Below are 21,403 nucleotides of genomic sequence, written 5' to 3'. Positions count from 1 at the left end.
AAAGTAGCACTTTGTTCCTCATAATCTACAGCTTTAGTACAGTTTCTTTTTATGCGCATGAATTGTCCTCTAGGTGTACAGTATTTGTGAGCCAAGGTTTATGGTGGCAGATATTTATCGGGATATAGGCGTTCCTATCTGTGTTTTTAAAATAGGTCTTTGTGTATAATATGGATTCCTCTTTAATGCTCTGGATATCAAGAAAGTGTATATTAGTGGGACTAATGTCCCAACTGAGATGTATGTTTTTATCATTCCTATTAAGACATTCAAAAAATGTTTGTATGGAATGTAATTCTCCTTCCCAGATAACTATTAGGTCATCTATAAACCTCTTGTATAGGACTATTTCTTTTCTAGGATTATCAAAAACTGTATACTCTTCCCATTTAGCCATGTATAAATTGGTAGAGATGAGCGAATCGAAGTATCCGAAGTGGAATTCGAGTCGAATATCGGAAAAATTTCGATTCGTGCCGAATCCGAAAAACAGCCTAATTCGGACGCGCGAATCGAAATTTTTCCGAAAATGGCGGCTGACATGTGCGGCGACGGAGCGGGGATGTCGGGGAAGGCGCGCAGACAAGGCGCGCTGCCCCATAATGCATTCCTCAACGACATGTGATCGCATCAGCCAATCAGCAGCCAGCCAGCCAGCACTGTGTAATGGTCGAGGTATATATAGCGGCCATTTTGGAAATCTTCATTTGCCTGCAGTCATTGAACAGAGGCAGACCGCTCTGTACTAGGGACAGGGACAGAGTTAGGGCCACAGAAACGAGAATTGGGGACAGAGAGAAGTTACTTAGGGACAGAGAACCATTACTCAGGGACACAGACTTGTTAATGAGGGCCACAGAATCGTTATTTAGGGACAAAGAAACGCTAGTTAGGGCCACAGAATTCATACTCAGGGACAGACAGAATTGTTACTCAGTGCCAGAGAATTGTTACTTAGGGCCACAGAAACGTTATTAGGGCCACAGAATTTTTACTCAGGGACAGACAGAATTGTTACTGAGTGCCAGAGAATTGTTACTCAGGGACAGACAGAATTGTTACTGAGTGCCAGAGAATTCTTACTCAGGGCCACAGAATTCATTCTCAGGGACAGACAGAATTGTTACTCAGGGACAGACAGAATTGTTACTGAGTGCCAGAGAATTGTTACTCAGGGACAGACAGAATTGTTACTGAGTGCCAGAGAATTGTTACTCAGGGACAGACAGAATTGTTACTGAGTGCCAGAGAATTGTTACTCAGGGACAGACAGAATTGTTACTGAGTGCCAGAGAATTGTTACTCAGGGACAGACAGAATTGTTACTGAGTGCCAGAGAATTGTTACTCGCACAGACACAAAATTGTTACTTGCACAGACACAGAATTGTTACTCGCACAGACACAGAATTGTTACTCAGGGCCACAGAATTCATACTCAGGGACAGACAGAATTGTTACTGAGTGCCAGAGAATTGTTACTCAGGGACAGACAGAATTGTTACTGAGTGCCAGAGAATTGTTACTCAGGGACAGACAGAATTGTTACTGAGTGCCAGAGAATTGTTACTCGCACAGACACAAAATTGTTACTTGCACAGACACAGAATTGTTACTCGCACAGACACAGAATTGTTACTCAGGGCCACAGAATTCATACTCAGGGACAGACAGAATTGTTACTGAGTGCCAGAGAATTGTTACTCAGGGACAGACAGAATTGTTACTGAGTGCCAGAGAATTGTTACTCAGGGACAGACAGAATTGTTACTGAGTGCCAGAGAATTGTTACTCAGGGACAGACAGAATTGTTACTGAGTGCCAGAGAATTGTTACTCAGGGACAGACAGAATTGTTACTGAGTGCCAGAGAATTGTTACTCGCACAGACACAAAATTGTTACTTGCACAGACACAGAATTGTTACTCGCACAGACACAGAATTGTTACTCAGGGCCACAGAATTCATACTCAGGGATAGACAGAATTGTTACTGAGTGCCAGAGAATTGTTACTCAGGGACAGACAGAATTGTTACTGAGTGCCAGAGAATTGTTACTCAGGGACAGACAGAATTGTTACTGAGTGCCAGAGAATTGTTACTCGCACAGACACAAAATTGTTACTTGCACAGACACAGAATTGTTACTCGCACAGACACAGAATTGTTACTCAGGGCCACAGAATTCATACTCAGGGACAGACAGAATTGTTACTGAGTGCCAGAGAATTGTTACTTAGGGACAGACAGAATTGTTACTGAGTGCCAGAGAATTGTTACTCAGGGACAGACAGAATTGTTACTGAGTGCCAGAGAATTGTTACTCGCACAGACACAAAATTGTTACTTGCACAGACACAGAATTGTTACTCGCACAGACACAGAATTGTTACTCAGGGCCACAGAATTCATACTCAGGGACAGACAGAATTGTTACTGAGTGCCAGAGAATTGTTACTCAGGGACAGACAGAATTGTTACTGAGTGCCAGAGAATTGTTACTCAGGGACAGACAGAATTGTTACTGAGTGCCAGAGAATTGTTACTCAGGGACAGACAGAATTGTTACTGAGTGCCAGAGAATTGTTACTCGCACAGACACAAAATTGTTACTTGCACAGACACAGAATTGTTACTCGCACAGACACAGAATTGTTACTCAGGGCCACAGAATTCATACTCAGGGACAGACAGAATTGTTACTGAGTGCCAGAGAATTGTTACTCAGGGACAGACAGAATTGTTACTGAGTGCCAGAGAATTGTTACTCAGGGACAGACAGAATTGTTACTGAGTGCCAGAGAATTGTTACTCAGGGACAGACAGAATTGTTACTGAGTGCCAGAGAATTGTTACTCGCACAGACACAAAATTGTTACTTGCACAGACACAGAATTGTTACTCGCACAGACACAGAATTGTTACTGAGTGCCAGAGAATTGTTACTCAGGGACAGACAGAATTGTTACTGAGTGCCAGAGAATTGTTACTCAGGGACAGACAGAATTGTTACTGAGTGCCAGAGAATTGTTACTCAGGGACAGACAGAATTGTTACTGAGTGCCAGAGAATTGTTACTCAGGGACAGACAGAATTGTTACTGAGTGCCAGAGAATTGTTACTCAGGGACAGACAGAATTGTTACTGAGTGCCAGAGAATTGTTACTCGCACAGACACAAAATTGTTACTTGCACAGACACAGAATTGTTACTCGCACAGACACAGAATTGTTACTCAGGGCCACAGAATTCATACTCAGGGACAGACAGAATTGTTACTGAGTGCCAGAGAATTGTTACTCAGGGACAGACAGAATTGTTACTGAGTGCCAGAGAATTGTTACTCGCACAGACACAAAATTGTTACTTGCACAGACACAGAATTGTTACTCGCACAGACACAGAATTGTTACTCAGGGCCACAGAATTCATACTCAGGGACAGACAGAATTGTTACTGAGTGCCAGAGAATTGTTACTCAGGGACAGACAGAATTGTTACTGAGTGCCAGAGAATTGTTACTCGCACAGACACAAAATTGTTACTTGCACAGACACAGAATTGTTACTCGCACAGACACATAATTGTTACTCAGGGCCACAGAATTCATACTCAGGGACAGACAGAATTGTTACTGAGTGCCAGAGAATTGTTACTCAGGGACAGACAGAATTGTTACTGAGTGCCAGAGAATTGTTACTCAGGGACACCTAATCGTTGAATTAAATAGTATGTCAGACAACATGCAGAGGAGTGGCAGAGGAGGCAATGCTTTAGGAGCGAGCAGACGTGGCAGCAGAGGAAGGGGTCGAGGCAGCAGTATTCGCAGCCAGAGGCCAGTGCTCCCGGTGTCATCCAGCGGTCGTGTCTCCACCGACAACCCTGCCGTCATTGATTGGTTGGCTCGGTCGTCTTCCTCTTCCCAGGTCACCTCTGACACCTACAGCCAACGGTCGGTGGGTACGTCAGACACAACCGTTAGTTGGCATGGCCCGGGAGCAAGCCCACTGAAATCACGTGTCCTCTACCTGCCCCTGTCCTTTGCTGTTCCCTCACCAAGCGAAGTATCGCATGCTGTGGGCTCAGCCCCACTGTACAGTGAGGAAGAGCTAACAGAGGGCGGTCAGGAACGGAAGGAGACATCGGCCTTTTCAGCAGCCAAGCGAACAAGTACTGGCGAGGAGAGTGGCTCGGTAGCCGGTCTAGAGACAGGTCTGTCTCCTGACCCAGACGCAGCCGAGGGGGCTAGTAGTGAGGCGGAGACCCTACTTGATGATGAGGAGGTTGATCGCACTTGGCAGCCTCGTCGTCATCAGGCAATTTCTTCCGCATCATCAGGAGAAGAGGGTGGCAGCTTGGCAGCGAGCAAAACAGTCGGTGGGTTGCCCAGGAGACAGCAGCAGGGTCGCATCAGTGTCAGTGGAGCCAAACGTCCACGGAGTAGAGCACCAGCTCCACTGCAGCCTACCACCACGGCCAGTAGTGGTGCCGGTGCGCACGGAGGAAGTAGCAGTCAGCCAGTGAAGAGTAGCGGGGGCAAAGTTTCCTACTCGGTGGTGTGGCAATTTTTCCTCAAGCCGCCCGAGGAAGTAAACGTAGCCGTATGTCGACTATGTGGCCAGAAATGCAAGCGTGGCCAGGGGGCCCATGTTGGGACTACAGCGTTGCGTCAGCATATGCAGCGTCACCATTCGGTGGCCTGGGAAAACCGTGATAAACATACGGCGGTTCTGCCTGCCCCAGCCCCCGCTCCATCACCCGCTCCGTTACTTGCTCCGTCACCCGACGTCGTCAATCGCCCTCTATCAGCCAGTCAAGGCTCCAACACCTCTGCTGAGGGGAGTTGTCGCTCATTGGCATCTTCCGCTCGTTCAGATGCTCCTTCTCCTGCTACTCCTCTTCTCGGATTCCGTCAACAGTCTTTCTTGGAATCCGTATCCAAGAGACAACAGTTTGCGAGCACGCACCCGACGGTGCAAAAGCTGAACGTCCTCCTGTCCAAGTTGCTGGTGCTGCAGTCCCTCCCTTTCCAACTGGTGGACTCAGCACCTTTCCGAGAAATGATGGCTTGTGCCGCGCCGCGGTGGAGAGTGCCAAGCCGTCATTTCTTTGCCCAAAAGGCAGTGCCAGCCCTGCATTCACATGTAGAAGAGATGGTGGGCCAGTCTTTGAGCATGTCGGTCTCTGCCAAAGTGCACGGCAGCGCCGACGTGTGGAGCTGTAACTACGGTCAGGGACAGTACATGTCATTTACGGCCCACTGGGTGAACGTGGTGCCGGCACAGCCGCACCAGCAACTTGGACAGGTCACGACGCTTTTGCCTCCACGTTTGCACGTCCTTGGTCCAGCAAGCATGTCCGCCTCTACCACCTCTTTTTCCGCCGTGTCCTCAGCCGCCACCCCCGTGCCAAGTCCCATTACCCGACCGGCATATCACATGTGCAGGGCGCAACGGTGTCACGCTGTGCTGCACCTGGTATGCCTTGGCGAACGTAGTCACACAGGGGAGGAACTGCTGAGTGTAATGAACAGAGAAATCGACAGATGGCTGTCTCCGCGCAAACTAAAAATCGGAACCATGTTGACTGACAACGGAAAGAACATGGTGTCTGCTCTGCGTCAAGGAAGGTTGTGCCATGCGCCATGCATGGCTCACGTGTTCAATCTGGTTGTCAAGCGGTTCCTAAAATCCACCATCCCACTGCAAGACATCCTTAAAATGTCACGTAAACTGTGCATGCATTTCAGCCATTCCTACACCGCAAAGAACACCCTCATTGAGCTGCAGCGGCAGAACGGAATTCCACAGCATCGCCTGATCTGCGACGTTGCAACAAGGTGGAATTCAACCCTACACATGTTAGACCGCCTTTACGAGCAGCGAAAGGCCATCACCGATTTCCTGATGTTACAAGCGGATAAAGGTACTCCCCTGTGTAACTTAGATGTCAGCCATTGGCAGCTCATGCGTGACACCTGCCGCTTGCTCAGGCCCTTTGAGGAGGCCACGCTATTCGTGAGTCGGCAGGACTATGGGATGAACGACGTCATTCCTCTGTTGCACGTCCTGGAACAAATGCTGTTAACAATGGCTGGTCAGGGTGCGGTAGACGTGGCGCACAGATGTCAACGCCACATGACCCCTGTGGGGGCAGGACAGGAAGAAGAGGAGGAGGTAGAGGAGGACATTTGTGCTCAGGAATTATTGAGTGAAATGGGTGGTTTTTCCACTCAGCGGACAGGAGTGGAGGAGCAGGAGCATCTGGTAGAGGAGGAGGAGGAGGAGACAGAGGACCCAGACGCACCGTGGCAGTATGCTGTGGAGATGGAGGCAGGGAGTCCCTCGCATTCCTTGGCACAAATGGCCCATAGCATGCTCGGTTGCTTGCGTAGCGACAGCCGAATAATAACCATCAGACAGAGGGATGACTTTTGGCTGTCCACCTTGTTGGACCCTCGCTACCGGTCCAAAATGGTGGCCTTTTTCACACCTGCTGAGAGGGAGGCCAAAATTACGTACTATAAAAACCACCTATGTAGTCAGTTGGTCTCTGCCTTTGTGCGCCAACGTCCATCCTCAGACACTGTGGGCCCTGTGCGCTCGCGTTCCGCTGGCATGGCAGCAGGGGAGGGGTGGGGTGGTAGGAGCAGTGGCAGCTCCACCAGCAGTGGCTGCCTCAGTCTGCAGTCGATGATGAGTAGCTTTCTTCACCAGCGCAGTGAGGAAACTACTAACCAGCCGCAGCAGCAGCAGCAGCATCAGGTGGACCTGGAGCAGGAGCTCAAACAACAGGCTTGGGCCTACTTGGACAGCACCCTGCCAACCGAGGTAGACAATCCCCTTGACTACTGGGCAACGAAACTTGACCTTTGGCCCCAACTAGCTGAATTTGCCCTTGAAAGGCTGTCATGCCCGGCCAGTAGCGTGGCATCGGAGCGCGTGTTTAGTGCGGCAGGAGGTATTGTAACTCCGCGGAGGACACGACTGTCCACCCAAAGTGTGGAGAGACTCACGTTTGTGAAAATGAATCAGGCGTGGATTAGTCTGGATTTCAAACCACCAGTTCCTGACACAACTGACTAAATCCGCCATGAATCATGCCTCAAACATGTGCCACTTTGAGGTCTCCTCACACACTGCTGGTGTGTTGAATTTTTTGACATAGGGTGCTGGCAGATTATGGGCCTCCTATAGCTGCTGCCAGGCCCCTAATCTGCCATAGGCCCCTATATACCGCTTCCTCATGCTGCTGCCAGGTCCAGAGTCTCTCATGGGTCCCTGTACGGCCTCCCATTGCTGCTGTCTCCATCGCCACACTCTGCTGCCATGTGCCACTTTCAGGTCTCTTCACACTGCTGGTGTGTTAAATTTTTTGACATAGGGTGCAGGCAGATTACGGGCCTCACATAGCTGCTGCCAGGCCCCTAATCTGCCATGGGCCCCTATATACCGCCTCCTCATGCTGCTGCCAAGTCTAGAGTCTGTCATGGGTCCCTGTACGGCCTCCCATTGCTGCTGTCTCCATCGCCACACTCTGCCATGTGCCACTTTCAGGTCTCTTCACACTGCTGGTGTGTTTAATTTTTTGACATAGGGTGCAGGCAGATTACGGGCCTCACATAGCTGCTGCCAGGCCCCTAATCTGCCATGGGCCCCTATATACCGCCTCCTCATGCTGCTGCCAAGTCTAGAGTCTCTCATGGGTCCCTGTACGGCCTCCCATTGCTGCTGTCTCCATCGCCACACTCTGCTGCCATGTGCCACTTTCAGGTCTCTTCACACTGCTGGTGTGTTTAATTTTTTGACATAGGGTGCAGGCAGATTACGGGCCTCACATAGCTGCTGCCAGGCCCCTAATCTGCCATGGGCCCCTATATACCGCCTCCTCATGCTGCTGCCAAGTCCAGAGTCTCTCATGGGTCCCTGTACGGCCTCCCATTGCTGCTGTCTCCATCGCCACACTCTGCTGCCATGTGCCACTTTCAGGTCTCTTCACACTGCTGGTGTGTTAAATTTTTTGACATAGGGTGCAGGCAGATTACGGGCCTCACATAGCTGCTGCCAGGCCCCTAATCTGCCATGGGCCCCTATATACCGCCTCCTCATGCTGCTGCCAAGTCTAGAGTCTCTCATGGGTCCCTGTACGGCCTCCCATTGCTGCTGTCTCCATCGCCACACTCTGCTGCCATGTGCCACTTTCAGGTCTCTTCACACTGCTGGTGTGTTTAATTTTTTGACATAGGGTGCAGGCAGATTACGGGCCTCACATAGCTGCTGCCAGGCCCCTAATCTGCCATGGGCCCCTATATACCGCCTCCTCATGCTGCTGCCAAGTCCAGAGTCTCTCATGGGTCCCTGTACGGCCTCCCATTGCTGCTGTCTCCATCGCCACACTCTGCTGCCATGTGCCACTTTCAGGTCTCTTCACACTGCTGGTGTGTTAAATTTTTTGACATAGGGTGCAGGCAGATTACGGGCCTCACATAGCTGCTGCCAGGCCCCTAATCTGCCATGGGCCCCTATATACCGCCTCCTCATGCTGCTGCCAAGTCTAGAGTCTCTCATGGGTCCCTGTACGGCCTCCCATTGCTGCTGTCTCCATCGCCACACTCTGCTGCCATGTGCCACTTTCAGGTCTCTTCACACTGCTGGTGTGTTAAATTTTTTGACATAGGGTGCAGGCAGATTACGGGCCTCACATAGCTGCTGCCAGGCCCCTAATCTGCCATGGGCCCCTATATACCGCCTCCTCATGCTGCTGCCAAGTCTAGAGTCTCTCATGGGTCCCTGTACGGCCTCCCATTGCTGCTGTCTCCATCGCCACACTCTGCTGCCATGTGCCACTTTCAGGTCTCTTCACACTGCTGGTGTGTTTAATTTTTTGACATAGGGTGCAGGCAGATTACGGGCCTCACATAGCTGCTGCCAGGCCCCTAATCTGCCATGGGCCCCTATATACCGCCTCCTCATGCTGCTGCCAAGTCTAGAGTCTCTCATGGGTCCCTGTACGGCCTCCCATTGCTGCTGTCTCCATCGCCACACTCTGCTGCCATGTGCCACTTTCAGGTCTCTTCACACTGCTGGTGTGTTTAATTTTTTGACATAGGGTGCAGGCAGATTACGGGCCTCACATAGCTGCTGCCAGGCCCCTAATCTGCCATGGGCCCCTATATACCGCCTCCTCATGCTGCTGCCAAGTCCAGAGTCTCTCATGGGTCCCTGTACGGCCTCCCATTGCTGCTGTCTCCATCGCCACACTCTGCTGCCATGTGCCACTTTCAGGTCTCTTCACACTGCTGGTGTGTTAAATTTTTTGACATAGGGTGCAGGCAGATTACGGGCCTCACATAGCTGCTGCCAGGCCCCTAATCTGCCATGGGCCCCTATATACCGCCTCCTCATGCTGCTGCCAAGTCTAGAGTCTCTCATGGGTCCCTGTACGGCCTCCCATTGCTGCTGTCTCCATCGCCACACTCTGCTGCCATGTGCCACTTTCAGGTCTCTTCACACTGCTGGTGTGTTTAATTTTTTGACATAGGGTGCAGGCAGATTACGGGCCTCACATAGCTGCTGCCAGGCCCCTAATCTGCCATGGGCCCCTATATACCGCCTCCTCATGCTGCTGCCAAGTCCAGAGTCTCTCATGGGTCCCTGTACGGCCTCCCATTGCTGCTGTCTCCATCGCCACACTCTGCTGCCATGTGCCACTTTCAGGTCTCTTCACACTGCTGGTGTGTTAAATTTTTTGACATAGGGTGCAGGCAGATTACGGGCCTCACATAGCTGCTGCCAGGCCCCTAATCTGCCATGGGCCCCTATATACCGCCTCCTCATGCTGCTGCCAAGTCTAGAGTCTCTCATGGGTCCCTGTACGGCCTCCCATTGCTGCTGTCTCCATCGCCACACTCTGCTGCCATGTGCCACTTTCAGGTCTCTTCACACTGCTGGTGTGTTTAATTTTTTGACATAGGGTGCAGGCAGATTACGGGCCTCACATAGCTGCTGCCAGGCCCCTAATCTGCCATGGGCCCCTATATACCGCCTCCTCATGCTGCTGCCAAGTCCAGAGTCTCTCATGGGTCCCTGTACGGCCTCCCATTGCTGCTGTCTCCATCGCCACACTCTGCTGCCATGTGCCACTTTCAGGTCTCTTCACACTGCTGGTGTGTTAAATTTTTTGACATAGGGTGCTGGCAGATTACGGGCCTCCCATTGCTGCTGCCAGACATGTAATCTGCCATGGGCCCCCGTACCGACTCCTCATGCTGTGACGTTGCAACAAGGTGTAATTCAACCCTACATATGTTAGACCGCCTTTACGAACAGCTAAAGGCCATCACAGATTTCCTGATGTTAAAAGCGGATAAAGGTACTCCCTGTGTAACTTAGATGTCAGCCATTGTCAGCTCATGTGTGACACCTGCGCTTGCTCAGGCCCTTTGAGGAGGCCACGCTATTCGTGAGTCGGCAGGACTATGGGATGAATGAGGTCAAATCGGCCATGGGCCCCCGTACCGCCTGTTCACGCTGATGCTGGTCCCACAGTGTGACCTGGGTCCCTGTACGGCCTCCCATTGCTTCCACTCTGCCATGTGCCACTTTGAAATCTCCTCACACTCCTGCGGTTGTCCATTTTGTGATAGGTTGCTGGCAGATTACAGGCCTTCCATAGGTGCCACCAAGCCCCATATCGGCCATGGGCCCCCGTACCGCCTGGTCACGCTGCTGCTGGGCCCACAGTGTGACCTGGGTCCCTGTACCGCCTCCCATTGCTCCCACTCTGCCATGTGCCACTTTCAGGTCTCCTCACGCTCCTGCTGGTTTCCATTTTGTCATAGGTTGCTGTATGGCCTCCCATTGCTGCTGCCTCCACCGCCACACTGTGGCTCCAAACACTGGTTTTGGCCCCGTGACTGGCCAAAGGAGTGAAGTGTGCAGTGATTCTAAGATCGACGGCACTCATCTGCATGTCATACTGACAGACAGTATTATTTCTCTTCCCCAGCAGACTCCAAGGGCATTTAAATTAAAGGTACAGTGTTCTGCACTAATATTAAGTCTCTCTGAAGCCTAGAAACACCCTTTTTTAAGTTAAATTCACAGCGAATTTATTCGACTCGAATCGAATATTGTCCACGAATTCGCCGAATCAGTCGAATCGAATTTTTCATTTCTTCGCTCCTCTCTATAAATTGGCTTTACTGGGGGAAAATTTGGCGCCCATTTCAATGGTGATTAAAATGTAGATCTAGCTCACAGCCCAGGAGACAGTAGACAGGTACCAGGCGAACACTAAAAGCCTTCTCTATAAGGATATCCATGGTGACTTGGCATTAACTATGAGTGTGGCTTTCCCCTGGTGGCTGACTAAGTGCAATCCTGGTGCCTGGAAGCCCTGATGGTGTGCTGCTTATCCTACTGATGCCCACCAGATGACCCAGTGTTCCAATAACCTGATGCAGATGACCAGGAGTTGGTCCTAATTCACTCAAATGCGCATTTACTTGCGCTCACTGGTTAGTGCAATCTACATCCATATATTCTAAATACCACCATCATGGATTTCCACTGAGTATACCTTAATTGAATATTGCTTCACTCTTTGCACCTTGAAACGCCAACTTGGGACATTTACCACAACTCTGTTTTGCCAAACGCCCTAGTGTTTTCATTTATTTATTATATGTTTTTATTGCTGCTATAGACTATGAGATAACCACAGACGGTCATTTACATTTTATCACCAACATAGTTTGACTCAGTCATCTATGCTTTATATGTTCTATGTTTCTATACACATATATATTGCATCTTCATTTTTGTGGTAACATATATGTTAACTCCTTCGTCATGGAGGGTAAAACAAATGTTAATGCCTGAACACAATTTTGCAACGTTGACATTTGTTAGTAAAACTGTACATATCATCACAACTACATAATTTATCCAGGTGGAATATACCTTGTTTTTTCAGAACAAATTGAGCTTTCTTTTGGTGGTAAATGGTAACAGATATCTCCTGTTTTTTACTATCAAAGGTAACCTAATCCAAGATTGTAAAAATTCTTTTTCAAATTTAGCTGTATATTTCTTGCTATTACCATAGTTTACTGCTGAAGTACTACCCAAAATAAATTCTCCTGCTCTGGACAATCACAACGATACCTCATACTGTATGTGTACATTATTTGTTGTTTGTACCTGTACTAGGGCCCAGAAACAATTGTGCGCATTTTGGATTTTTTTTATATCATACCTTAGACACACTGACACTAACTGACACTGACATTAATTTAAACCATACTTTAAAAAACAAATCGTACCCAAAATATACTGACCTTGACCTTTGACCCCTTTCTTGAACCTAACATCAACCATGGCACCGACCTAGATCAAAACTTGATCTAGTTATTTTTTTCTTTATTTTTTTTAAATTTTTTAGTTCTTTATTTTTTTACACACTTTTGTTTGTTTACATTTTTCTCTACTTCCAGGAGAGAAAGATACTGATAAGAGGCATGGAGGAGTTCAGCTATGAGGAAAGATTAGAGGAACTGAATTTATTCTCTCTTGAGAAGAGGAGATTAAGGGGGGATATGATCTCCATGTATAAATACATCAGTGGTTCATATAGTGAACTTGATGTAGAGTTATTCACCCTGAGGTCATCACAGAGGACAAGGGGGCACTCTTTACTTCTGGAGGAAAAGAAATTTAATCTCCAAATATGGAAAGGTTTCTTCACACTAAGAGCTGTGAAATGTGGAATAGACTCCCTCAAGAGTTGGTTCTGGCCAGCTCAGTGGATTGCTTTATAAAATGCCTGGATTCTGTTTTGGATACACAGAATATAACTGGATACTAATATTTATAGGTAAAGTTGATCCAGGGAATATCCGATTGCCTCTCGGGATCAGGAAGGAAAATTTTCCCCTGCATAAGCAAATTGGTTCATGCTTTACTGGTTTTTTTTGCCTTCCTCTGGATCAACTGTGGGTATAGGATTATAACCTTTGTTTTTTTTTATGGTGGAACTGGATGGACTTTTGTCTTTTTTCAGCCAGACTAACTATGTAACTAAAAAAACCCCACGAGTGGGCTGCACAATGACTGATCACTATGAAAGCCAATCAGCTGGGAGTCCTGTGTCCTGACCGCTAATACGAGACTTGAGGCTCTCACTGAGAGCCCGATTTCTGCACTGTGAGCATGCTCTGCATGTGGCCTCATGGATAAAGATTCACTTCTATGAGGCCGCATATATACACATATATGTACAGTCGGAGGGAAGGGGTTAAGTTCTCAGCTGTTTGTTGTTACTGGTCTAGTTCATTAGTGTGCTTGGATTAATATCCTTCTCCTGAAATATATATGTAGGTGTTCATTTCCTGTACTTAGTGTACTCCCTGTTAACTCTGAGAGAGACAGTGGGGGGTATTCAATAAAGGTGCTGCACTACATTTTCATTATTCCCATTTTAGCATTAATCCCTCTTGTTAATGTGCTTAATGTGCCAAATGAAGCATCTGCAACATTTTTGGTTCTGACAGCGATTCATGAGCTAAATTCAGGTAGTTCTAAAATGTGCCACATTTACATTGTGGAACAATACCTGCACCAAATTTAAAAAAACATACTCATAGTTTGTATCTCACGAAAGTGGAGCTAATTAAGACCAACTCTCTTTTGATGTACAGAAAGAGACCCTGGTACAGAAAGGTTTTGTAAAAATGTTTCATGTGCACTCTAAAAGTGGCACAGCCTGCACCAAATTTAAATACAATTCTAGACAAAAACATGAATTTGGCTATGCCAATTTTAGAGCATGCACGAGCCACTTTCACAAAATCTGTCTTTATGAATTCCAGGCAGTGAGTTCACTCACCTCAAACTCTGATAAAAAGCCAGTGAATATACCCATGAGAGTGGTGTCAAAGAACCAGTTGCTGTGTATTTACTAAAAATTCAGTATTTTAACAACCAAAATGGCAGCTGCTAACAACTCGAAGTGTTGCTAGTATTCACAGTAAAATTATTAATATTACCTATTTTTTTTTCATAGTACAATTTTTAATGCAGTGTTTATTTATTTACATATTTATTTTTTCTTGTTCAATATTTTTATTGAATATAATGAACCGGGTACATCATTGCACAATTCCATTTTGTATATGCTGCTATACAAACAAAATACAGTAAACAATGCACAACAGGTGTAAGATCAATAACAGCACAAAGAACAAATATAGGTTCAAGCAAAATGTTATAAATGTTATAAACAGAACAATTGCAAATGGACATCTCCGACTCACAGAGACAATCACGCTTTAGAGCTTCATAATACCAGAGATGTGATGCAGCTATCTTACTTATACAGTTCAGATAAGTAGTCAAGAAAGTAAGAAGGCAAAAGAAAAGTAGGGGAAGAGAAGGAAAACCAGGGGATCTGATAAGTGCACTGACGAAGCAGCAGCCAGTTTTGGAATACTAGTGGGTATTTATGTGGATTTATAATCAAGGTTCCAGTAGTGATTGATCAAATTCTCATGTTAAGTAATTAAATGACTGATAATGAGTGGTATTGGAGTAAAGCCAGAATTAAATGTAATCGTGATCAGTAGAAACAAACAGAATGGCACTAATAGTAACAATGTTGTCCAAGATAAAAGGATTTTATTATCCACTTAAAAGTTAATAGAAACATAAGCCGAAGTTCTGTATCCAATGCAGATCATAGACAAAGTAAGTGATATAGCCCATATGTCATGCTGTTGGCAATAAAATTGGCTTACTGCTGGAGATCCAGGATATGCCAGGCCAGGGTACAGGATGTGATGATTGAGAAATCCTATGGACCACTATACATGGTGCGTGGGTCGCCAGCTGTGAGATGGAGGTAACACTCAATGTGACAGGATGCAGCATCTGAGTCCCCTGAACTTGACATCGGCACACACTGGAAGTGACATCAGTAGAGTGCAACAGCCGGCAGAGGACCATTGATAGTCAGATAGAAGAGCCAGGATGCATGAAAAATATATAAAACAGAATATTTCTGAACTTTGTAATTCATTACGCTCCTGTAGGGAGGCAAAAGAGTGAAAGGAGTCCATAACCAAGTGATGCCAAGTGCAGTCCAGTGACAAAAAGAAGCAGAGTTTATATGAGCCAGATAAAAAGATGGGTGTCTCAAAAAGGATAGGAGTGGGTTATGTGGGGATTGCAGTCAGTACAGAACCTCCAGCCTATCCCGATCTCTGGGAGTGAGCCAAATTAGGTTGCAGATGGCTAGAGGGTCAAAGTCAGCAGTTTCTAAGCTAATCCACAAGGGCACTTGCGTTGTGTATTGGACAATATGCATTACTAGGCTGTCTGCTAGTACTTAATATGGAAGACCCAAGTCACCTTTTAGCTCTGAACTCAAGACTGTCCTAGATCGATGTGGTTTAGTAGACCCCCATTTTGCTGACTTGACATTGAAAAATGCGCAGGTGATTGGGTGGTACTGCTACCGGCAGTATCCCGAACAAGTAAATAATGTAGGTAAAAGCATCATCTTGACTTCTGCTAACAGTCCTGTCCAGGATATGTGTAGGGAAGACCTACTGGCAGAAGTGAGGTCAAATGGGTAGGTATCATAGGATAATTGGCCTGATATAAAGGTGGGGAGTCAATTGGATAACCAGATACGGGAGGCAATGAGTGGCCTATTTGTAAAAGAAAGCAGATTGCAATTGAGTGTTAAACGTTATATTCAAAGCCTGAGATTTTTGCTGGTTCACCTCCAATCCAGAAATGGCCATGAATTGTTCTAAGGGTGGAATAGATTGGACGTCGAGGTGAGAGGTGCAGTAAGATAAAAAAAATATTGTCAGCCAATAAGCATAGCTTATGTTAATCGTCTGCCACATCGATACCTTGTATATTCAGGTTAAAGCAAATTAAAGCTGCCAATGGCTCTATTGCAAGCGCAAAAAGGTGGGGAGAGAGGGTAGCCCATCTTGTTCGCCTACCTATGTTAAACCTGTCTGACTTTTAACCTGCATATTTAATTTAGGCATGGTTCTTTGAGTACAGAGAGAATATCCACATTAAGACATTTGGGTCAAAGCCCCACCTCTCGAAAATATCAAAAGCCTTACACACGTCAAGGGATAGAAAATAAGTAGGTATATGGCGGCGGTGTCCTGTAAAGGCTAATACTGTAAGGAAGCTCTACAGATGTCATCAGCTGCCTGTCAGTTTAGGGTGAAACCAACTTTTTTATATTAAACTGCCAATAATAGGATTCAGCCAAAGCGTTAGGATTTTAGCTGGGTGAAGAGTTTAATGTCAAGGTTAAGTAGGTAGATTGGTCTGTAGTTGGACCAAGTTAAAGTGTTATTTTGGGGCCTGGGTATCATAGCATTATAGCTGTGAAAGTCTCTGAGTGGAATTAATGTTGGTCGAGTAAAGGGCTGAAACCTGGACATTTGTAGGGCTTAAAGATTGTAGTGGCTCATTTATTTTTAAATTTAATAAATGTTTGGGGCTCAATGAACAACATGCAGCTTCATAAAGGGGTCGATGGGTTGAAGAGTTTGAGGACCCCTGGTATAAATGACAATATGCTATTTGTGAAAATAAATGTTCAGTACTAACATGTGTATGATCAAAAAGATGAATAAAAGATAAATTCTATAGTAGAAATTCAGCACATAACCAGAGTAAAAGCATACAGTTTTTTTGTTTTCGTATGTAGAGATGCGACTAAAAGTGTGTATAGTAATATGTAAACATTTTAGGCCATATTAATATGAGTGCATCTGTGTTGTTGGAGCAATGTCCAGCAACGGTTGACCTGTTCTCCAAGCCTCTGGCACAAAGCAGAAATCTTTGGGCAGTATCCAACCACTGGTATAAATCTAGAGATAGGCTTACTTCCGACTACCATAACATTAGAATTAAGCAAAATGGAAAAATGTTAGAAAGAAGTTCACTTCACAGATAAAATCACTTATAACTTTGTCAAATGTTGCGTAAAGAACAAAAAACAATGGGCAATCATTATGCTATTGTTTAAGAAATCAGCTTTGACCTTCCAAAATTCATTTTCCTTTGTTCTGTATGTCAGCAAAAGGTGATGGTGACCAAGCGGTTAGTTGTAAAACTGTTCGCCACTTAGATAAAGATTAATAGGTTAGAGATATTTGATATTATTATACAGCAACCAAGTCACACAACCATTTTCAGCAATCTTTCCATCCTCGCATTAAATATGGTTCTTCGTGGCCTTTTTCAAGTAACTTTGCTGCAGCAAGTCCTTCTGAGTTTTGTTGGTGGGCTCTTCCTGTACTTCATCGCAAGTGAAATTTACCAAGCTCTAAAAGAAAAAAATGAAAATTTATCAGAAATGTTACTACCTTCTGCAAAAATCAACTGCCTCAAAACTATCAAAGGAGACATTGAAGAAAAAAAAGATGCACATTTACAAAATTTCAATAGAAGGAAAAGTAAGACACCATTATCTGAAGATTACTTTCTGAATATTACTAAGGACTGTAAATGCTACAGAACCATCAGAAAGTTTATTTCCTTTTCAATGAGCAAGGAAGAAGAGGAATTTCCCATTGCCTACTCTATGGTGATCCACGAAAAGATTGAAATATTTGAGCGCCTTTTAAGATCAATTTATGCCTCTCAGAATATTTATTGTGTTCATGTAGATGAAAAATCTCCAGAGCCTTTTAAGAAGGCTGTGCAAAGTATCGTTTCATGCTTTAGTAATGTTTTTGTGGCATCTAAGTTGGAAAGGGTGGTCTATGCTTCATGGTCAAGAGTTCAGGCTGATCTCAACTGCATGGAGGACCTCATGAAAAGTAATGTTCAATGGAAATACTTTTTAAATACATGTGGAATGGACTTCCCTCTGAAGACTAATGCTGAAATTGTGAAAGCTCTAAAGTTATTAAATGGGAAAAATAATCTTGAATCCATCCAAGCGCCTCCAAATAAATCAAGATGGGTTTTCCACCATGAGGTGCAAACATCTGTTATTAGAACCTACAAAAGAAAAACCTTACCACCAATCAGAATCCCAATGTATTTAGGCAGTGCTTATGTTGTGGTCACCAGAGATTTTGTGAAGTACATACATGAAAATGTAGAAATTCAAAAATTCTTTAGATCGGCTGAAGATACTTATCACCCGGATGAGCATGTATGGGCAACAATAAACTGCATGCCTGAAGTACCTGGATCTATACCCTATAATACGAAATTTGATGTTTGAGACGTGCATTCAATTGCAAGGCTGGTTAAATTGGCACACAATGAAGGAAATGTATTTAAAGGGTCTTCATACCCACCATGCACTGGAGCTCACCAACGTTTCATTTGCATCTATGGATTTGGAGATTTACTGTGGTTGCTAAGAAAACATCATCTCTTTGCCCATAAATTTGACCCTGCAGTGGATGATATGGTAATACAATGCCTAGAAGAACATCTGAGGTATAAATCTCTATACAAGACTGAGAAGTAATTTCATACAAGTACTGAGCAGTTTATCCTTTACAAACACAAAAAATACCTAATGATACAGCATGTGTGTTTGGGTTTTTTTATATTTGGAACAGAGCTTTTTGTAGGGATTTTCTATTTCTATTTGTTAAAGGCTTCCAAACGCATCAAAATAATTTTACCCAATGTATAAAGAACAACAAAAGTCGTGAAACAGCTACAAAAAAAAAACTAATTTTGCACAAATCCATATCAGGCATTAGTGATAATTACTTAACCAGTTACTAGCAATTCCTCAGTTTAGAAATGTTATTAGTAAGACTTGGAAAGGATGAGTAGCGAATGTGAAACACTGTAGTAGTGCTCTATGATGAGCAACATGCTGTGATCTCAAAAGACCTTGCAAAAATGAAGGATGGTGGCACACAATTAAAACAAATATTTACCATGACCATTTAGGCATCAAAGTATGGACTCCTCAACTTTACATATGCTAAGCATCGAGCATAGGACAACTGCTGTCTGACATTTTTGATCTTAGGCTCCATGCACACTAGCATTTTTCTTAGCTTCTAAAAGCTGTTATTAGCAATTTGTCTCTGTACCTAGAAGCTAAATAGTGTTATCCTATGTTTCCATGCATAGTGCTTTATGCTATTAGCATTTTTTGAGCTTCAGCATTTAGGAGCAGAAAAAAATTTTTTTGTAGAGTTTTTTGGAGCGTTTTTCCAGCAGAAAAAAAAATCCAAAGGCTCCTAAACACTGTTCAATTCTATTAAAATGCTCATAACAGCTTTTTTCTAGCTTTTTTTTTCTCTACATGTACTGAAAAATTGCTAATAAAATGCTAATGCTCCTAAATGCTTCTGAGAGCTACTAAAATGCTACTAAACCACTACTATTAGCCAGCTGTTACCAGCATTTTTTATCCAGCGTTTTTTGAGCTTTAAAAAAATCGATAGTGTGCATAGAGCCTTAAAGTGGAAGAGAAGCCAAAAGTCTAACTATTCTAAAAATATTACCTCCCCCTCCTTCTACCTATTCTGTTTACCCTGTATAAAATGATGTGTGCACTCTTTTTATAGAGCTCCAGTCCAATCAAGTGATCCTGCAGTTCTGACTCATGCAGTCTTATACAATGGCTGCAAATTCTGGAAGTGGTGAAATCACCCAAAGGCTCACACAACACCCATGACTGTCTAAATACGTAAACATATACTGCATTTGATAGGATGTAGCCAATTTTCAGGAAATAATTTTCCACCCTGCTCTTTTGATTTTAAATCAAAGTTTGAAGAGACAGAAGGTGCTGAGCCCTGTATGGCCAGATTAGGAAGTGGTTAGGGGCAAGGTACATTCTGTTGCAGTGCTACTTTGAAGCATCTGAGAAAATAATCTATGAATCCGCCTTGTGGGCAATCTATCTCATAATCTCTCTTTACTGCTTCTGTTTAGCATTGCCTTGCTGAGCAAAATAATTAAGAAATGCCCCCCTGTGTATCTTAAAACATATATCTACATCTAATATCCGTTTAACCACTTCAGTACCGGGCAGTTTTATGCCCTTCCTGCCCAGGCCAATTTTCAGCTTTCAGCGCTCTTGCACTTTGAATGACAAATTCAAAATTATATTTTGAAAAAAAACTCAATTTTTTCTTCGTTTCTGTTAAAAAATTTTGCAAATAAATAATTGTTCTTCATAAATTTATGCCAAGATGTATTTTGCGGCATTTCTTTGGTAAAAAAAATCAATATTTATTATTTAGTCTGTAGGAAAGTTATAGAGTCCACAAACTATGGTATATATCTGAAAATCGAGCAATCCTGATTTTGGCCAATCTAATTTCTTGAGGCCCAAAAGTATCAGGACAGTACAGATATGCCCCTAAATGTACACTTTTTGCAAAGTAGACAGTCCGAGGAATTTGGTAAGAGGCATGGTAAGTTTTTTGAAGTTGTAATTTTTTGTCATACTTTTTTGGAAAATTAAGGAATTAAAAAAAAGTTTCCCAATTTTCTTTTTTTTTTACATACTGTCACCAGTGCAGTATAGTGTCATCATAGAACTGGTGTGGCAGTAATCAGGGACACTGACTGGTGACAGCACGAAAAAAAAAATTGTTTTTTTTTAATTTGTTTATTATTTTTTTGGTTATCTTGGTTATTAATTAATTTTTTTTTTTTTACGATTTTCTTTCCCTAACACACTGAGAGCAGAGTAGTATAATGTTACCATAGTAACATTTTACTACTCTGTGGAAGTGATCAGTATTTTTTTTTTAAATTGCTTATATTTTATTATTGCTTATAGCAAAGAATTTTGTTGCTATAAGCAAGCATTTAACTGAATGAAATTGATTAATTCAGTTTTTTGTTGTGATTAGCTATGATTGGCCACAGCTAATCACATGACACAGATGGGCTGTGATTGGCCCAGTCTGTACATGTGATTACTATGAGCAATCACAGCTAGTGACATAATTGTATACAATGGATGGCAAGGAAGCCATCCATTGTTTACAATTGTCATGTGACCTGCTGTCATTGGTCACAGCGGTCACATGGTACTGTCAACAGGCCAATAAACAGATCTGTCATCCGAGGGACACAGACAGTGACAGATCTCGCCACAGTCTAGCTCCACGGCATGTGCAAGTCGTGATCCTGGAGAACGTCATATGACGCCCATCCAGATCGACCATCATTTTGCTGTTTGGCTGGGCGGGAGATGGTTACATCATTTGTTTGGGCCAAGCTGGCCCAATTTAATTATTTAATACACTAAAAGGTGTGTTTGCTGTGTATGCTGTGTTAAAGGATGTCATGTCACATGTTCTACCCATTTTTAGGGTGGAACATGTAACACCCCCCTGATCCACCGCCTGTAGTGACAGCAAGCTG

At 44.5% G+C, this 21,403-nt stretch overlaps 1 pseudogene; it reads left to right on the top strand.

The window, feature by feature from the left end:
• Positions 1–17,258: 17,258 nt before the first annotated feature.
• Positions 17,259–18,524, top strand: LOC149447570 (beta-1,3-galactosyl-O-glycosyl-glycoprotein beta-1,6-N-acetylglucosaminyltransferase 3-like; annotated as a pseudogene).
• Positions 18,525–21,403: the final 2,879 nt, after the last annotated feature.

This window comes from Staurois parvus, unplaced genomic scaffold, assembly GCF_062004578.1.
Source record: "Staurois parvus isolate SC_StPar_1 unplaced genomic scaffold, SC_StPar_1.0 ptg000682l, whole genome shotgun sequence".
NCBI classification, from domain to species: domain Eukaryota; kingdom Metazoa; phylum Chordata; class Amphibia; order Anura; family Ranidae; genus Staurois; species Staurois parvus.
The sequence above is the reverse complement of the archived record's forward strand: the minus strand, read 5'-3'. Positions and strand labels throughout refer to the sequence as shown.